Source organism: Anopheles ziemanni (assembly GCF_943734765.1).
Source record: "Anopheles ziemanni chromosome X unlocalized genomic scaffold, idAnoZiCoDA_A2_x.2 X_unloc_77, whole genome shotgun sequence".
Lineage (NCBI taxonomy): Eukaryota > Metazoa > Arthropoda > Insecta > Diptera > Culicidae > Anopheles > Anopheles ziemanni.
This window is the reverse complement of record NW_026689847.1, coordinates 13,668-32,500: the sequence shown is the minus strand read 5'-3', so window position 1 is coordinate 32,500 and position 18,833 is coordinate 13,668. Positions and strand designations below refer to the sequence as shown.

Below are 18,833 nucleotides of genomic sequence, written 5' to 3'. Positions count from 1 at the left end.
TGCGACTACTTTGTTTCAATGTCCAATATGTACCGTTGGACTCGGTTAACGGGCTGTTAGCCCGCGTGTGGTTTAACTCACTGATACCTTCCATTGCCCATACGCTAGTTTGTTTGTGTTCCTTTGGTCAACTTCCATACTTGAATCATTTGTGCTACCGCTGCTGCTTCGACGCTACTTTGACATCTTCGCTTCTATTTAAATAAATAAATAAGCTGAAGCTAGACATCAGTAAACACCACCACAGACACCACAAGCACGCCTTCTCCTCGTACTTCCGCCTCACGCGGGAACACGGACGCTCTAAATACTTCGAATTCCAATGCCAGTATATTGTAAACCACGGGTTCTTTAATGCTAGCGGGTCGTCGCGACCCTAGTTAACATCATGGTGCACGTCTCGTGACGGGTGTCACGGCGTAGTTAAATGTATGCGATACATTTCTCAAATATAAGCGCTCAGTCATCTGTACATCATGGTAGGTTCCCACGACGTGCAATATGCGTTCAACTTATCAATGTTCATGTGTCCTGCAGTTCACATTATGACGCGCAGTTAGCTGCGGTCTTCATCGATCCATGAGCCGAGTGATCCACTGCCGAGGGTGACTAACTTGCGTAAGCCGCCGCTGTGCGCGTATACCCGTTCCCCGTAGGGAGGAGCAAGCCGCCGCTTAGAGACGAAGCATAAAGTGTCCTCATTCCACATAGGGCAAGCTGGATGAATCCATTTTACCCAGGACGGCCGAAGCGGCGTGGACCAGGGGAGAACTGAACCTTATACTTCACACCACAGTAAGTCTACGTGTCCTCTTCCACATAGGGCAAGCTAGAACTAACTATCTTACCCAGGACTGCCGAAGCAGCGTGGACCAGGGGAGGAACACACTTTTCATGGAAACGTAAGGCATCCATGACTGCCATAACGTAAGCCGCCGCTGTGCGCGTATACCCGTTCCCCGTAGGGAGGAGCAAGCCGCCGCTTAGAGACGAAGCATAAAGTGTCCTCATTCCACATAGGGCAAGCTGGATGAATCCATTTTACCCAGGACGGCCGAAGCGGCGTGGACCAGGGGAGAACTGAACTTTATACTTCACACCACAGTAAGTCTACGTGTCCTCTTCCACATAGGGCAAGCTAGAACTAACTATCTTACCCAGGACTGCCGAAGCAGCGTGGACCAGGGGAGGAACACACTTTTCATAGAAACGTAAGGCATCCATGACTGCCATAGTGCGTAAGCCGCCGCTGTGCGCGTAAACCCGTTCCCCGTAGGGAGGAGTCAAGCCGCCGCTTAGAGACGAAGTATGAAGTGTCCTCTTCCACATAGGGCAAGCTAGAATGAACTATCTTACCCAGGACCGCCGAAGCAGCGTGGACCAGGGGAGAACTGAACTTTATACTTCACACCACAGTATTGAGTAATGTGCCCTCTTCCACATAGGGCAAGCTGGAATGTTCCATTTTACCCAGGACGGCCGAAGCGGCGTGGACCAGTGGAGGACTACACAATCATGAGGTTTGATATCGACTTGTGTGTTTCAATAGGATACCGATGGTATGGTTTGAACCGATTTGATTTAGCCATTCTGAAGTCATCACTTGGTTGAAGCGCTGAACTAGGGAGGCATCGTTTACATATATATTGGTTTTCGCATGCTCTACTAGGTTAATGTCATGAGGTTGGCTATCGAGCATGCCCAAGTGATGACTTGATTGTGTGCTTGCTTGAATTCTTCACATTTCATACCATCGGTTAGTTGTCGAATCATTCCTCGATCATAACCTTCGTTCTTGGTTCATGTATGCTCTCTTCCACATAGGGCAAGCTAGAATTAACTATCTTACCCAGGACCGCCGAAGCAGCGTGGACCAGGGGAGAACTATACTTTGTCTTGTATGCCCTCTTCCACATAGGGCAAGCTAGAACTAACTATCTTACCCAGGACCGCCGAAGCAGCGTGGACCAGTGGAGGACTATACTTTGTTCATTACACCACAGTATTAAGTATGGTGTCCTCTTCCACATAGGGCAAGCTAGAACTAACTATCTTACCCAGGACCGCCGAAGCAGTGTGGACCAGGGGAGGACTATACTTTATACTTCACACACTAGCCATACTGAAGTCATCACTTGGTTGAAGCGCTGAACTACGGCGGGGTAATCGTTTACAGGTTATAATCATATAGCTGCATGCTCATTAGTAGATAATGGAATATTGTATGGCAATATGAGCATGCCCAAGTGATGACTTTGTTTCAAGCTCAACAGGTAGGGTATTGAGTCCTCTTCCACATAGGGCAAGCTAGAATGAACTATCTTACCCAGGACCGCCGGAGCAGCGTGGACCAGTGGAGGACTCTATACTTTATACTTCACACCACAGTATTGAGTACGACTTGCATAAAGCCCCTAATGAGAACCACGAGGGCTCTCTCAATGTAGAACCACGAGGGCTCTAGTACCGATTCTCTCGGTACGGCTTGGTCCGTGTTCCTTTATGCTTGTACTCTAAGTATTAAGTATTGTGTCCTCTTCCACATAGGGCAAGCTAGAACTAACTATCTTACCCAGGACCGCCGAAGCAGTGTGGACCAGGGGAGGACTATACTTTATACTTCACACACTAGCCATACTGAAGTCATCACTTGGTGGGGGTGAACTACGGCGGTATCTATCGTTTTGGTTCGGTCTATATAGGGTCGCTTGCATGCTCATTCGAATATAATGTAATTGTGTATGGCAATATGAGCATGCCCAAGTGATGACTTTGTTTCAAGCTCAACAGGTAGGGTATTGAGTCCTCTTCCACATAGGGCAAGCTAGAATGAACTATCTTACCCAGGACCGCCGGAGCAGCGTGGACCAGTGGAGGACTCTATACTTTATACTTCACACCACAGTATTGAGTACTTCTTGCATAAAGCCCCTAATGAGAACCACGAGGGCTCTCTCAATGTAGAACCACAAGGGCTCTAGTACCGATTCTCTCGGTACGGCTTGGTCCGTGTTCCTTTATGCTTGTACTCTTAGAAAGTCTCAACCCGGAGGTCTTGACTTTGATTGTCATAGTTGGACTACGACGGGGCATCCGACCATTGCTGATCGAACACCCCTGATTCACCATCTTTCGGGTAGGCGGTACGCGTACCTCCGGACGCGGAAGTCTCAACCCGGAGGTCTTGACTTTGATTGTCATAGTTGGACTACGACGGGGTATCCGACTCATCGAATACCCCAGAAGCACACCATCTTTCGGGTAGGCGGTACGCGTACCTCCGGACGCGGAAGTCTCAACCCGGAGGTCTTGACTTTGATTGTCATAGTTGGACTACGACGGGGTATCCGACTCATCGAATACCCCAGAAGCACACCATCTTTCGGGTAGGCGGTACGCGTACCTCCGGACGCGGAAAGTCTCAACCCGGAGGTCTTGACTTTGGTTGTCATAGTTGGACTATGACGGGGCATCCGACCATTGCTGATCGAACACCCCTGTTACACCATCTTTCGGATAGGCGGTGCGCGACACCACCGACGCGGAAAGTCTCAACCCGGAGGTCTTGACTTTGTATTGTTGGATAGTCCTCTTCCACTATAGGGCAAGCTGGAAATATTCCATTTTACCCAGGACTGCCGAGGCAGCGTGGACCAGGGGAGAACTTCACGGAATCTTCAGGCATCCATGATTGCCATAGTGCGTAAGCCGCCGCTGTGCGCGTCAACTCGTTCCCCGTGAGGAGGAGTCTAGCCGCCGCTAAAAGACGAAGCATTAAGTGTCCTCATTCCACTATAGGGCAAGCTAGAATTAACTATCTTACCCAGGACCGCCGAAGCAGCGTGGACCAGGCGAGGACTATACTTTATACTTCACACCACAGTATTGAGTACGACTTGCATAAAGCCCCTAATGAGAACCACGAGGGCTCTCTCAATGTAGAACCACGAGGGCTCTAGTACCGATTCTCTCGGTACGGCTTGGTCCGTGTTCCTTTATGCTTGTACTCGCGGAAAGTCTCAACCCGGAGGTCTTGACTTTGATTGTCATAGTTGGACTACGACGGGGCATCCGACCATTGCTGACCGAACACCCCTGATTCATCATCTTTCGGATAGGAGGTGCGCCCACCTCCGACGCGGAAGTCTCAACCCGGAGGATCGGACTTAGAGTTTTTCCCATTTAAAAGTTTTTCTCTTAGCCATACTGAAGTCATCACTTGGTGAACGATTGAACTAGGGCGGGTTAATCGTTTATAGGTATCATGTGGTTTGCATGCTCTCTTAGGTTAAGGTCATGTGGTTGGCTATCGAGCATGCCCAAGTGATGACTTTGTTTCACGCTTGCTTGATTTCTTCATGATTCCCTGTTATATAGTGTAATCATTCGAGAACAGGGAATCTTTGGTTTTGCTCAACAGGTATTGGATGTCAACTTGGTATCTAGATCGCATTAAGTCTCAACCCTTAGGTTCGGACTTGTATAGTGACATCTTGTTACGGTCTTGAGTCTCAACCCGCAGGTTCGGACTACTTAGTGTTTGATCGAATATAATATGGCAACTTGTGCCTAAGTCTCAACCCGCAGGTTCGGACTTCTGTTTATTTGGCCAATGTATGTATAAGGCAACTTGTGCCTAAGTCTCAACCCGCAGGTTCGGACTTGTGTATTTGTTCGAAGTCATGTATAAGGCAACGTGTGCCTAAGTCTCAACCCGCAGGTTCGGACTTGTTAGTGTTTCGTCAACTTTCATATGGCAACTTGTGCCTGAGTCTCAACCCGCAGGTTCGGACTTCTATAGTGTTTCGTCAATTATCATATGGCAACTTGTGCCGAAGTCTCAACCCGCAGGTTCGGACTTCTGGAAGGATCACTTGGCCACTAATGATCCTTCCGCAGGTTCACCTACGGAAACCTTGTTACGACTTTTACTTCCTCTAAATCATCAAGTTCGGTCAACTTCGATAAAGCAGACGCGGTTCACGAGGATCCAGCGAACGATCATCTCCAAAGACCTCACTAAATAATCCATCGGTAGTAGCGACGGGCGGTGTGTACAAAGGGCAGGGACGTATTCAACGCTGGCTGATGACCAGCACTTACTAGAAGTTCCGAGTTCATATGGACCATTGCAATCCATAATCCCTACTAAGTGAGTATTTGAGTGATTTCCCGTTCCTCTCGGAATAGGAGACACGCTGCTACCCACATTGTAGCACGCGTGTAGCCCAGAACATCTAAGGGCATCACGGACCTGTTATCGCTCGATCTCATTTTGCTAAACACAAATTGTCCTGCTAAGCAGCGTACCGTAAGTGCACTTGCGCACACGAACAGCGAAGGTGTCAGGTCATACTCCACCGAAAGGTCCTAACCCGTTCCAATCGGCATCGACGCATTAACGCTGACTGCGTTCTAGTTAGCATATGTGAGTCACGTTCGTTATCGGAATTAACCAGACAAATCAATCCACGAACTAAGAACGGCCATGCACCACTACCCTTAAATTTGAGAAAGAGCTATTAATCTGTCTCACCTCCATAAGTTCGGACCTGGTAAGTTTTCCCGTGTTGAGTCAAATTGAACCGCAAGCTCCATTTCATTGTGGTGCCCTTCCGTCAATTCCTTTAAGTTTCAACTTTGCAACCATACTTCCCCCGGAACCTGACTTTGGTTTCCCGGAAGCTACTGAGAGCACCTGGTTGTAGCGTCTCCCAATTGCTAGTTGGCATCGTTTACGGTTAGAACTAGGGCGGTATCTAATCGCCTTCGATCCTCTAACTTTCGTTCTTGATTAAAGAAAGCATCCTTGACAAATGCCTTCGCTTTAGTTAGTCTTACGACGGTCTACGAATTTCACCTCTCGCGCCGTAATACTAGTGTCCCCAACTACTTCTGTTAATCATTACCTCCGGTCTGAGTACAAACCAATGAAAGATTAGACCAAGGTCGTATTCCATTATTCCATGCAAGATTATTCTAGGGCGTTTGGGCACCCTGCTTTAAGCACTCTAATTTGTTCAAGGTAAACGTGAGCGGTCGAGCTCTATGTTACACTTGCACCCGTTGAAGGGCACACCATGACACAGACTTGGTGCCCTACCACACCATTGAGTCGCAACCAGATTCCGACTTGGCCCACCGACCACGGGTTGACCGGGTCGGCGGAGCCGGACTGTGTTGGACAAGTATCAACTTCGAACGTTTTAACCGCAACAATTTTAATATACGCTAGTGGAGCTGGAATTACCGCGGCTGCTGGCACCAGACTTGCCCTCCACTTGATCCTCGTAGAAGGATTTATGCTCTACTCATTCCAATTATGAAACATCATTAAAGAGTTTCATATTGTTATTTCTCGTCACTACCTCCCCGTCCCGGGATTGGGTAATTTACGCGCCTGCTGCCTTCCTTGGATGTGGTAGCCATTTCTCAGGCTCCCTCTCCGGAATCGAACCCTGATTCCCCGTTACCCGTTGCAACCATGGTAGTCCTCTATACTACCATCCATAGTTGATAGGGCAGATATTTGCGAGATCTGTCGTCGGTGCGAGACCATACGATCAGCATCATTATCCAGACTTCAACTCAATGACACGGAGAACCCGCGATTGGTTTGACTAATAAGTGCACCAGTTCCCGCGAGGGTCCTGGCATGTTGCATGTATTAGCTCTAGATTTTCCACAGTTATCCAAGTAACTAGGTTGATGATCTCGTAAATTATAGCTGTTATACTGAGCCTTATGCGGTTTCACATTAAATCTGTTTGTACTTAGACATGCATGGCTTAACCTTTGAGACGAGCGTATATTACTGGTAGGATCAACCAGAATTCCGACTTTGCGTTCGAATGTTCATTGTCCCATTGCACCCGGAGGAGCAAACACCACGTTCTATATGTTGTCAAGTCCGGTAGCACACGGGAGGCGAGCCCCCGTGCGAACCTCATTGCCCTCGTATCACACACACACCCGATGCACCGGACAGGCACTTGAGCGGCATTCGACTCCGCTAAGCGCTCGTGCGCCCGATTGTGCATGCGCTGACGGGGCCTTCATACCCCTACCACAGCGACCTTATGCCAAACTTCCATGAATACTTAGGTGAGCTGACAAGGGCCTTCATTTCCCTACCATCAACTAAAGGACACGCTAGGCGCGTCCGATCATTGCAACTGCGGGGCTTTCATACCCCAATCACCACAGTACGCAATTCACCAGAGTTTAATCACAACCCCCCCGGACATGGCACACTATTAACTTGCAACAAAACTTAGTGTGTGCCGGGCACATCGGTTCCACAAAATCATTCCCGATGTACCCCAATTGGGGTTGTGAACGCATCCATGGTCCTCTGACACACCCAACCAAGCGTGGATACTACATACCTCAAACACCCAGTACACTAACAGACAAATCAACATATGGTTGCTTTCCCCCAGACATTTGCCAATCACTTGGCACCCGGACGGGAACTCGCTCCTGATTGCGCCAATGCCACCCATTTGCCAAGAGCGAGTTCTGTATGTAGATTTCATTTGGAAAGACAACCGTGTACTGGATATTCTATCCGACGATTACAGATGACGAGTACGAGACTCGACTACACTCACGGATAATACATTTTGGGTCGAGATTGCTTTCGGGGTTTTCGATTGGTCTTGCGCTTGTAAACGTATAACTTTGACTTGTGGTAACCTCGGTATGTTAGTCGATCACGTGGTTGTGAACTGGGTACGGGTGGGCAATCTGTTCACTTGCACTCTGGGTAGGAATATGGTGAGCGCTATAGGTTAAAGATCATGGTATGGTTCCATCGTGATGACTTTCGCTAGATAGTAGTATGTTTGGATAGTTATAACGTTTTTGGCCATTTGTTCATAGTGTTCGGTTCATTCAGGAATTCGATTGGTCTTTGCTTCACACACGTGGTCGATCACTTGGATGTGAACTAGGGTGAGATTAAGGTGTTCACTAGTGCTCTTCGGTTTTGGATCAGTACTGAGCACTTGATTGGTTTCGCATAATATGTATCCATAGTGATGACTCTTTCCAGCTTAAGATTTCGTTACCGGTTTCGAATCCTCCCCACGTTCGCTTTTACTTGGTTAGGTTTTCGAGTGTAGATTTGAAAGCAATCTCATGTATGTATCCCATCTGATATAAGCCACTGACAGTTCATGTCACCTCGTTCAACTCTCGCTGGGTCACAGAAGTATGTTACTGCGCCCATTATCCCTACTCGGATAGGTTCGGTTCGTTCGTTTTATACTACGGTGAGTAAACTCAATTTGTGCATCGCATAGCCATGGAAAGCAAGCTTTCGCGGGCCTCTTCGACTGTTTTGATACGAGCTTTGCCCGTGATGCTTGTCATCCCAGGATACTAGACCCCTTTGGACGACCGCATGACCATCAGAAAGTAAATTCCACGTTCGATTTGGGGTGTAAACCCCGAACATAAAGTCTTTGTGTAGAACCACGAGGGCTCTATAGTACCGATTCTCTCGGTACGCTTGGTCCGTGTTCCTTTATGTTCGTACTCTTGTGAATAAGATTCACGTTCGTTTTGGGATATTTGCTACTGTCACCGTTTGAGTACTATGGGGCTTGAACCCCTAACATACAGTCTTTGTGTAGAACCACGAGGGTTCTATAGTACCGATTCTCTCGGTACGCTTGGTCCGTGTTCCTTTATGTTCGTACTCTTGTGTGTATAATATTCATGTTCGGTTTGGGATATTTGCTACTTTCACCAGGGTCCCGTTCTTCATACAAGTCTGCCTTGCTAATGTGGTAACTTTATAGTGTAGTTCTGACATCCCAATTTTGGGACTTAGCCGATTTTTCGTATATTTCCATATGACCCATAGGGTCCCTTTCTTCATACAAGCTTGCCTAGGGCGATCGGTCAAAACTTGTCTTACTATTCGATTGGTCTTCGCACTTTCACCCTAGGCAGTTCGCCTAGGTCTGTCTTCTTGAGGAGGCCAAAACCCGAAATAAGGAGGTTCGGCCGACCCTGAAACCTCCCCTGTCTGAACTACACTAACCCGATTTTTCAGGGTCCTCAGCGCCATACAACTTTGCCTAGGTCACTTGTACTCTTGACTTAGGCCATCCGACTTGGTCCGTGTTTCTTCCTAGGGTTCACCTAGGTACTTTGCCTTGCTTGATGTGGTAACTTTTTAGTGTAGTTCAGACATCCTTATTTTGGGACTTAGCCGATTTGTCATGTATTTCCATATGACCCATAGGGTCCCTTTCTTCATACAAGCTTGCCTAGGGCGATCGGTCAAAACTTGTCTTACTATTCGATTGGTCTTCGCACTTTCACCCTAGGCAGTTCGCCTAGGTCTGTCTTCTTGAGGAGGCCAAAACCCGAAATAAGGAGGTCCAGCCGACCCTGAAACCTCCCCTGTCTTAACTACACTAACCCGATTTTTCATGGTCCTTAGCGCCATACAACTTTGCCTAGGTCACTTGTACTCTTGACTTAGGCCATCTGACTTGGTCCGTGTTTCTTCCTAGGGTTCACCTAGGTACTTTGCCTTGCTTGATGTGGTAACTTTTTAGTGTAGTTCAGACATCCCAATTTCGGGACTTAGCCGATTTTTCGTATATTTCCATATGACCCATAGGGTCCCTTTCTTCATACAAGCTTGCCTAGGGCGATCGGTCAAAACTTGTCTTACTATTCGATTGGTCTTCGCACTTTCACCCTAGGCACTTTGCCTAGGTCTGTCTTCTTGAGGAGGCCAAAACCCGAAATAAGGAGGTTCAGCCGACCCAGAAACCTCCCCTGTCTGAACTACACTAACCCGATTTTTCAGGGTCCTCAGCGCCATACAACTTTGCCTAGGTCACTTGTACTCTTGACTTAGGCCATCTGACTTGGTCCGTGTTTCTTCCTAGGGTTCACCTAGGTACTTTGCCTTGCTTGATGTGGTAACTTTTTAGTGTAGTTCAGACATCCCAATTTTGGGACTTAGCCGATTTTTCATGTATTTCCATATGACCCATAGGGTCCCTTTCTTCATACAAGCTTGCCTAGGGCGATCGGTCAAAACTTGTCTTACTATTCGATTGGTCTTCGCACTTTCACCCTAGGCAGTTTGCCTAGGTCTGTCTTCTTGAGGAGGCCAAAACCCGAAATAAGGAGGTTCAGCCGACCCAGAAACCTCCCCTGTCTGAACTACACTAACCCGATTTTTCAGGGTCCTCAGCGCCATACAACTTTGCCTAGGTCACTTGTACTCTTGACTTAGGCCATCTGACTTGGTCCGTGTTTCTTCCTAGGGTTCACCTAGGTACTTTGCCTTGCTTGATGTGGTAACTTTTTAGTGTAGTTCAGACATCCCAATTTCGGGACTTAGCCGATTTTTCATGTATTTCCATATGACCCATAGGGTCCCTTTCTTCATACAAGCTTGCCTAGGGCGATCGGTCAAAACTTGTCTTACTATTCGATTGGTCTTCGCACTTTCACCCTAGGCAGTTTGCCTAGGTGTAGCTTCTTGAGGAGGTCAAAACCCAAAATAAGGAGGTTCAGCCGACCCAAAAACCTCCCCTGTCTAAACTACACTAACCAGATTTTTCAGGGTCCTCACCGTCATACAACTTTGCCTAGGTCACTTGTTCTCTTGACTTAGGTCATCTGACTTGGTCCGTGTTTCTTGCTAGGGTTCACCTAGGTACTTTGCCTTGCTTGATGTGGTAACTTTTTAGTGTAGTTCAGACATCCCAATTTTGGGACTTAGCCGATTTTTCATGTATTTCCATATGACCCATAGGGTCCCTTTCTTCATACAAGCTTGCCTAGGGCGATCGGTCAAAACTTGTCTTACTATTCGATTGGTCTTCGCACTTTCACCCTAGGCAGTTTGCCTAGGTGTAGCTTCTTGAGGAGGTCAAAACCCAAAATAAGGAGGTTCAGCCGACCCAGAAACCTCCCCTGTCTAAACTACACTAACCAGATTTTTCAGGGTCCTCACCGTCATACAACTTTGCCTAGGTCACTTGCACTCTTGACTTAGGCCATCTGACTTGGTCCGTGTTTCTTGCTAGGGTTCACCTAGGTAGTTTGCCTTGCTTGGTGTGGTAACATTTGAGTGTAGTTCTGACATCCCCATTTTGGGACTTAGCCGATTTTTCGTAAAATACCATATGACCCATCAGGGTCCTTTGCTTCATATAAGTTTGCCTTGCTTGGTGTGGTAACATTTGAGTGTAGTTCTGACATCCCCATTTTGGGACTTAGCCGATTTTTCGTAAAATACCATATGACCCATCAGGGTCCTTTGCTTCATATAAGTTTGCCTTGCTTGGTGTGGTAACATTTGAGTGTAGTTCTGACATCCCCATTTTGGGACTTAGCCGATTTTTCGTAAAATACCATATGACCCATCAGGGTCCTTTGCTTCATATAAGTTTGCCTTGCTTGGTGTGGTAACATTTGAGTGTAGTTCTGACATCCCCATTTTGGGACTTAGCCGATTTTTCGTAAAATACCATATGACCCATCAGGGTCCTTTGCTTCATATAAGTTTGCCTTGCTTGGTATGGTAACATTTGAGTGTAGTTCTGACATCATCATTTTGGGACTTAGCCGATTTTTCGTAAAATACCATATGACCCATATGGGTCCTTTGCTTCATATAAGTTTGCCTTGCTTGGTGTGGTACTTTTTTAGTGTAGTTCTGACATCCCCATTTTGGGACTTAGCCGATTTTTCGTAAAATACCATATGACCCATCAGGGTCCTTTGCTTCATATAAGTTTGCCTTGCTTGGTATGGTAACATTTGAGTGTAGTTCTGACATCATCATTTTGGGACTTAGCCGATTTTTCGTAAAATACCATATGACCCATATGGGTCCTTTGCTTCATATAAGTTTGCCTTGCTTGGTGTGGTAACTTTTTAGTGTAGTTCTGACATCCCCATTTTGGGACTTAGCCGATTTTTCGTAAAATACCATATGACCCATCAGGGTCCTTGCCTTCATATAAGTTTGCCTTGCTTGGTGTGGTAACATTTGAGTGTAGTTCTGACATCCCCATTTTGGGACTTAGCCGATTTTTCGATCAATACCATATGACCCATCAGGGTCCTTTGCTTCATATAAGTTTGCCTTGCTTGGTGTGGTAACATTTGAGTGTAGTTCTGACATCATCATTTTGGGACTTAGCCGATTTTTCGTAAAATACCATATGACCCATCAGGGTCCTTGCCTTCATGTAAGTTTGCCTTGCTTGGTGTGGTAACACATGAGTGTAGTTCTGACATCCCCATTTTGGGACTTAGCCGATTTTTCGTAAAATACCATATGACCCATCAGGGTCCTTTCCTTCATATAAGTTTGCCTTGCTTGATGTGGTAACATTTGAGTGTAGTTCAGACATCCCCATTTTGGGACTTAGCCGATTTTTCGATCCATACCATATGACCCATCAGGGTCCTTGCCTTCATATAAGTTTGCCTTGCTTGGTGTGGTAACATTTTAGTGTAGTTCTGACATCATCATTTTGGGACTTAGCCGATTTTTCGTAAAATACCATATGACCCATATGGGTCCTTTGCTTCATATAAGTTTGCCTTGCTTGGTGTGGTAACATTTGAGTGTAGTTCTGACATCCCCATTTTGGGACTTAGCCGATTTTTCGTAATATACCATATGACCCATCAGGGTCCTTGCCTTCATATAAGTTTGCCTTGCTTGGTGTGGTAACATTTGAGTGTAGTTCTGACATCCCCATTTTGGGACTTAGCCGATTTTTCGATCAATACCATATGACCCATCAGGGTCCTTTGCTTCATATAAGTTTGCCTTGCTTGGTGTGGTAACATTTGAGTGTAGTTCTGACATCAGCATTTTGGGACTTAGCCGATTTTTCGTAAATTACCATATGACCCATCAGGGTCCTTGCCTTCATATAAGTTTGCCTTGCTTGGTGTGGTAACACATGAGTGTAGTTCTGACATCCCCATTTTGGGACTTAGCCGATTTTTCGTAAAATACCATATGACCCATCAGGGTCCTTTCCTTCATATAAGTTTGCCTTGCTTGATGTGGTAACATTTGAGTGTAGTTCAGACATCCCCATTTTGGGACTTAGCCGATTTTTCGATCCATACCATATGACCCATCAGGGTCCTTGCCTTCATATAAGTTTGCCTTGCTTGGTGTGGTAACATTTTAGTGTAGTTCTGACATCATCATTTTGGGACTTAGCCGATTTTTCGTAAAATACCATATGACCCATATGGGTCCTTTGCTTCATATAAGTTTGCCTTGCTTGGTGTGGTAACTTTTTAGTGTAGTTCTGACATCCCCATTTTGGGACTTAGCCGATTTTTCGATCCATCCTATATGACCCATCAGGGTCCTTTTTCTTCATATAAGTTTCCCAAGACTTAGTGCTTTTTACCTTTGGACACCAATATCACCCTTACGGGTTTCTTTGATCTTCTCACTTTGTATTGACCAAATGTAGGTCTTGCCATGCCAAACATATAATTGTTCTACACCAAGTCTCTATCTCTTACCGCCAGCTCGGTACATTCGATCAACCTGCCCTTAAGGCACCCGGGACTTAGCCATTTTTTCACATTTTTCATGATTTTGAGGCAACTTTTCTCGACTTTGTCACCTTATATCACCAAGATCCTTTCCCTTTAGCGCTTCACTCTGTTCGTATGATATTTAGCGCTGACTATCACCTTTCTATCGCTGACCTCAACTTCTTATTCGGTGCCATAGAGCCAGAGATATTTGGTGTATGCTGTTATAAGGGAAGTTTGTCACTTTTTCAAAGGCCCACTTTGGGACGCCCATATCTCACCTTCACGTATCTTCGATCTTCTTGTCGTCTATGGACAAAACTTAGGTCTTGTATTGGCCAACTTATAAATGTTCTACGGCCAAGCCGTATCTCTTACCGCCAGCCCGGTATTCATGGACTTAGTCGGATTTTCGCCTCTCGTGGTAACAATTTCTGACTTTGACTCACAATAACACCCGAACGGTCACATGCTAGCGCTTTGCTTGGTAGGAATTATAGTTAGCGCTACCTTTTCTCTTTCCATCGATACCTTGTTCGTTCTATTCTATGCCATACAGCCGAAGTTATGATGTTTCCCGTTTTCCATATCATGTGGAGCTTATGCTCTGGGAAAACCATCTAACACCTGTACCACCCTTTTGGGTACCACCGATCTCGTCACTATGTTCGGGCCAAATATAGGTTATAACATGCCCAACATATAATTGTTCTACACCAAGTCTCTATCTCTTACCGCCTGCTCGGTATTTTACTCGTAAGTCCAAATTTCACAACTTGTACTTTTTGGCCCAATGTACTCGAGTTTCAATTTTGGTAACATTTTTCGACTTTGACACTTAATAACTTCCAAATCATGCTAGTTAGCGCTTTGCTTTCTTCTAGTCGTATCTAGCGCTGGGTGTTACCTTTCCAAAACATATCCTAGCTTTACAATCCATGCCATACAGCCGGAGCTATACGGTGCACAAGTCAAATCCATTTTAGCCATGTTTCATTTTTGCCAATTTTTGACCACTCGTATCACCCTTCCAGAGTGGTCCGATCTTCTCGCTTTCTATGGACGACTTTTATGTCTCGTAGAGGCAAACTTATAAGTATTCTACGTCAACCCGCTATCTCTTACCGCTTGCTCGGTATTCTTGGTCTTGTGTGATTTTTGGCCATTTTGGTATTATTTTTCCACTTTGTCGCTTAATAACTCAGTTTTGCTCAACACTTAGCGCTTCGGTTGTTTGGGATTATAGTTAGCGCTCGGTTCGACCTTTCCAACACTGATCTTAGCTTGTCGATCCGTTCCATACAGCCTGAGTTATTCGCGATACCGTGTTTCAATCCATTTCTCAAGTCTCGTTTTGGTCCAACTTTGAACCAGCCATATCACCCTGATGGGTACCTCCGATCTTCTCGCTCTATATTGGCCAAAGTTAGGTCTTGTGGTAACGTACTTATGATTGTTCTACGCCGTGTTCGTAGCTCTTATCGTTCGCCCGCTATTTTCGATCATAAGGTGAATTTTCGCCTCTAAACCACCATTTTTCACCTTTGCCCTCTAATATGACCGACTTGCTCAACACCTAGCGCTTCGCTTGGTAGGACACATAGCTAGCGCTCGTCAAGACCTTTCCAACGCATATCCAAGCTTTCCGATCCGAGCCATACAGCCTGAGCTATAGGCGATACCGTTTTTCCCATTTTCTTGGTCACACGCACTTTAGGGTACCCCTTTTTGCCTTTGACCCTTAATACCTCCTCCGGGTCACTAGTAGGCGCTCAGCTTGGTAGGAAACATAGCTAGAGCAGGCCTTCACCTTTCCAAAACTGCCAAAAGTGTACCGATCCGACATCTAGAACCAAAGTTATGGTCATTCCCATCATGCTCTACTTTCATGGTCAACCTCCACTAAGCACACCTAGGTTGGACCAACTTTCACCAACTCATCTCGAACCCCAAATTTGCTTCGACCTACTAGGTTTCCCTAGCAAAGTGGCCAAAACATCCATTACAACACGACTGGTCTTTCTGGTGGTCGACCTAGGCGACTTTGTTCGACGACCACCACCCCATGGAACTAAAAGACGTCCCTTGATACGGACCACCGATACATTTTCCGGCCTGTCTAAACTACACTCATCGAAATTTTTTTGGGTCCCCACCGTCATACAAGTTTGCCTAGGTCAAGTTTTTCTTCCGGATCGGCCGCGGACCTCACTTTTCATTATCTAGGGAGGCCATAGGGCCCCAAAAGGGGTTTTTTAAAATTTTCGACACTTTCGACTTTGGTCGGATTTTTTCCGAATTTGGTCCGACCTAGGGACTTGGTGGTCCAAGGAGCCTCGGGACCAAACTTTTTTCTCAGGGGTCCCTACCTCCATACAACTTTGCCTAGGTCAATTTTTTGTTCCAAATCGACCGCGGATTTCACTTTTCAATATCTGGGGCTCGTGTAGAGTCCGAATATGAGGTTTTCTCATTTTTCGACATTTTCGACTTTTTTCGACTTTTTTCGGGTTTTTCGACCTAGGGGTCCGCCGAACAATTTTTGGGTCAAAAATTTTTATTGAACTAGTCGAAAGTACGCAAAAAGATAAGACTTTTTGCCGAAGACACCATGCCCCGGAACCGACTCCTTCCCCTTCAAAATTGGGGACAAACGTGATTTTTGAAACTTTTCCTTAGGGAGCCCAAGACTTAGAAAATTTTCAAATTCTCGATTTTTCGATTGCGAGCTAGCGTTTTGCGGTCTTCGGCAATGTTGTAGATCTCGACGAGATAAGACTTTTTGGTCAAGGGACATTTTGCCCTCCGACCCCTCCTTCCCCCCGCAAATCGCCCCTAAAAGTGCAATTTTTGCATTTTCACCTCTTTGCACGCACTGTTCGGCCCAAATGGCCACTTTCTATGGGTCTGAGCGCTTTGCGGTCTTCGGCAAACTTTTAGAGCGTACCAAGCCCTAATTATAATTGTTCTACACCACCTTCGTACCTCTTCATCCCTGGCCGCTATTCGCGTACCAAGGTAATTTTTGTTCATTTTGTCAACATTTTTCATCTTTGACTGCTTCTATCGGCCTTGCCATGAACCGATAGCGCTTCGCTGTGTTCTAACGTAAGTTAGTACTACTCATTACCTTTCCAAATCATGTCTTAGATTGTCATTTGCTTGCATACAGCCGGAGCTATGAGCGATACCGTAAAAAGTACCGAAACTTGGAAAAATCCTTGGATCGCCCATATCCCCCCTTTGGGGACCAGATATCGAAAAAAGTTCTGATTCATAAAGTTGCGCCTTAACGTGTTCTAGTTATGCCTAGAACATTTCACTTCGCTAGCTGGCCTGCAACTTAGCCGTAATTGGGATTTTAGGGTGTTCTTGGAGGGCCCATTTCCTGCGACTTGGTATCTTTTGGGCCCTATGTTTCTCTAATATCTCCACGAGTTTTCCAGATAGCTTTCTCATACTTTCAGGGTGCCTAGAGCACCTCAAGACCTTTCCAACGCTATGCCGTTTGCTTCGCTCGGACATCTACAGCCGAAGTTATTCGAGGTACACTGTACCTTACCCTGTTTTCTCAGTACTTGGTCGAAAATTTCGATCAGCCATATGACCGACTTGGACAACCCTGAGCGGGTTGGCCCCATATAACTAAACTTTCGTCTCGTGGAGGCAAACTTATAAATATTCCACGTCAACTCGCTATCTCGTACCGCCTTGACGGTATACTTGGTCCAAGGGCCATTTCCAGCGACTTGGTCGCAATTTCGCTCTAAGTTTCGCTAATACCTTCGTCCGTGGACATGGTGATTTTTTGTTCGTATTTTTCCTTGATAGTCCCACTCAAGACTATTCCATACCAGAGCAAAGCGTCCCGCTAAGTGCCATACAGCCTGAGCAGTAATTCATGAAAGGTACCTCTACCAGTTTTTGCCATACATGGGTACAAACATTGGATCGCCCATATCTCCACTTTGGAGGCCAGCCAGCACCTTAGCCCCATATACTTTTTTGTTGGTCATACCATGCACCAAATATAATTGTTCTACGCCAACTTGCTATCTCTTCTCCAACTTGCCGTTATTCTTGGTACAAGTCCCATTTCCATAGTTTTTGGTACCAATTTGCTCTATGTTTCGCTAATAGCTTCGGCCATGGACAAGCTGATTTTCTATTTGTATTTTTCCTTGATAGTCCCACTCAAGACCATTCCAAAACACACCGCAACTTGTCGCTCGGTGGCAAACTGACCGAGTTATAATTCATGAAAAGTACCTCAACTTGGTACACCACGTGGTCGGCCCAACCCATAAACCGACCAAACGACCGACTTGGAGCACCCTGACCGGGTTGCTTCCATATAATGAAAGTTGCGTCTCTACACGCCCAACTTATGAATATTCTACGCCAAGTCGCTATCTCTTACCGGTAAGCCGGTATTCACCTTCCAAGGGTGATTTTGGTCAAGTGCCATTTCCTGCGACTTGGTCCCCGAATTGGACCATCATCACCTAATATCTCCGTGGTCTTTCAACTCAGCCTCATGAAACTGTCAGGGTAGATAGGTCTCCCCAAGACCTTTCCAACGGTATGCCGTTTGCCTCAATCGGCCATCTACAGCCGAAGTTATTCATGGTACTTGGTACCTTACCCTGTTTTTTCCATACTTGTTCGTACGTGGGTACACACTTTGTATCGCCCATATCACCACTTTGGAGGCCAGCCAGCACCTTGGCCCCATATACTTTTTTGTTGGTCATACCATGCACCAAATATAATTGTACTACGTCAACTTGCTATCTCTTCTCCAACTTGCCGTTATTCTTGGTCCAAGTCCCATTTCATTCGTTTTTGGACCCATTTTGCTATATGTTTCACTAATAGCTTCGGCCATGGACAAGCTGATTTTCTATTTGTATTTTTGCTTGATAGTCCCACTCAAGACCATTCCAAATCACACCGGAACTTGTCGCTCGGTGGCAAACTGACCGAGTTATAATTCATGAAAGGTACCTCAACTTGGTACACCACGTGGTCGGCCCAAACCATAAACCGACCAAACGACCGACTTGGAGCACCCTGACCGGGTTGGCCCCATATAATGAAAGTTGCGTCTCTACACGCCCAACTTATAATTGTTCTACACCAAGTCTCTATCTCTTACCGCCTGCTCGGTATTTTACTCGTAAGTCCAAATTTCACAACTTGTACTTTTTGGCCCAATGTACTCGAGTTTCAATTTTGGTAACATTTTTCGACTTTGTCGTTTAATAACTTCC

The 18,833-nt window shown here is 46.0% G+C and overlaps 1 non-coding gene across 1 annotated transcript; it reads right to left on the bottom strand.

Annotated features, from left to right (window-relative positions):
* Nucleotides 1-453: 453 nt before the first annotated feature.
* On the bottom strand, nucleotides 454-608 carry LOC131292592 (5.8S ribosomal RNA). The gene has a single exon (XR_009190213.1). It is a non-coding gene; the product is annotated as a 5.8S ribosomal RNA (ribosomal RNA).
* Between the last annotated feature and the right edge of the window lie 18,225 nt (nucleotides 609-18,833).